The sequence below is a fragment of the Chrysochloris asiatica genome, unplaced genomic scaffold, assembly GCF_000296735.1.
Source record: "Chrysochloris asiatica unplaced genomic scaffold, ChrAsi1.0 scaffold00032, whole genome shotgun sequence".
NCBI lineage: Eukaryota > Metazoa > Chordata > Mammalia > Afrosoricida > Chrysochloridae > Chrysochloris > Chrysochloris asiatica.
In genome coordinates, this window is record NW_006408550.1 from 13526014 (window position 1) to 13527815 (window position 1802).

The window sequence follows — 1802 nt, forward strand, 5'->3', positions numbered from 1 at the left end:
TCTTTCTCCCGCGGAGCGGCTGGTAGTTTCGAACCGCTGACCTTAAGGTTCGCAGCCCGATTCGTAACCACTACGCTACCAGAGCTCCTTGCTATAGCTAAGCATAATGGATACAAACAAATTGCAGAACCATTCTGGGATCATAAATTTAGTGTCAAATGCATTTGGTTGAGGTTTAACAGAATTAGTGGTTACGCCTTAGCTATGAGAGTACTCTCCTTACTATCTGCTAGATTGAGACACTCAAATATATAAATACTATTTAAAGTATCCATGTTAAATATTTACTATATGTGTAGGGTATCGAATTGTGCTACACACAAGTGTCTGTGGGGAAGGAACTGTTTATTTGTTGTTTCCAGTTCTATAGGTTTTGTTATTTTCTTTCACAAGCCAGTGTTCAGTTCCTGGTGTGGTGCTGTAGGATAAAACACTCAACCACAGGTAGGTTTGGACCGCCACGTCAGTGGTTCAGGCTCACCAGATGCTATTTGGAACCCCTGTACAGGATTTTATCATTGGAGAACAACACGATGCAGCTCATGCTACATGCAGCTCTCTTGCACCTTCAAAAACACTCCCACTGCTTTCTATGTTGTTCACTGAGATAAGTCAGCTGACTACGATCTTGGATGTCACAGAAATATCTATTTAAAGTGTCTAAACACTAACTCTCACGTGCAGTACTTAACTTGTGGCGGACCAACAGTAGTTCAAGGACCACACTTAAAATATTCCTGGTAACGTAGGAGTATCCACTGAGTTGTTGTTTGGTTCTGTCAATTGTCAGACTCACAATGACCCTGTGCACAACAGAACGAAATATTGCCCTGTCCTGCAGCATCCTCACAATTGTAGTTACGCATGAGCCCATTGCTGCTGCCACTGTGCCATTCCATCTTGTTGGGGGTCTTCCTCTTTTTTTGCAGCCCCTCCATTCTCTAGGTACTGTCCCTTCTCCATGGATTGGTTCCTCTTGGTAACATATCTGAAATATGAGAGACAAAGTCTTGGCATCCTGGTTTCTAAGGAGCATTCTGGTTGTACTTCTTCCATCACAGATTTGTTTATTCTTCTGGCAGTCCATGATACTTTTAATATTCTACCTCAGCACCATAACTCTAAAATGCATCGGTTCTTCTACGGTCTTCCTTATTCATTGTCTAACTTTCACATGCATATGAGGTGATTGAAAATACCATGGCTTGGGTAGGCACATCCTAGTCTTCAAACTGTTGAACTTGAATACTTTATCAATGTCTTGTGTAACAAATTTGCCTAAATGCCATACTTGGTTTGATTTCTTGATTGTTGATTCAATGAGTGTTGATTGTGGATTTAAGCAAAATGAAGTCTTTGACAACTTCAATCTCTTCTCCAGTTATCATGATGTTATTTTAGTGGTTCAGTTGTCAGGATTTTTGTTTTCTTTACACTGAGGTGCAACTCATATTGAAGACTGTTTGTTGACTTTGATCTTTATCCGTAGGTATTTTAAGTCCTCTTCTCTTTCAGCAAGCAAGGTTGTGTCATTTGCATGTTCCAGGTTCTACTGAGTCTTCATCCAACTCTGATGCCACGTTCTTCAGATAATCCAGCTTCTTGGATGATTTGCTTTACATACAGATTAATAGGTATGCTGAAAGACTACAACCCTGGCCCTCACCTTTCCTGATTTTAGACCATGTGATATCCCCTTGTTCTGTCTGAACAACTGTCTCTTGATCTATGTACAAGGTCCTCATTAGCACAATTAATTGTTCTGGACTACCCATCTAAGGACGGAAATCCCACCTTTGAGC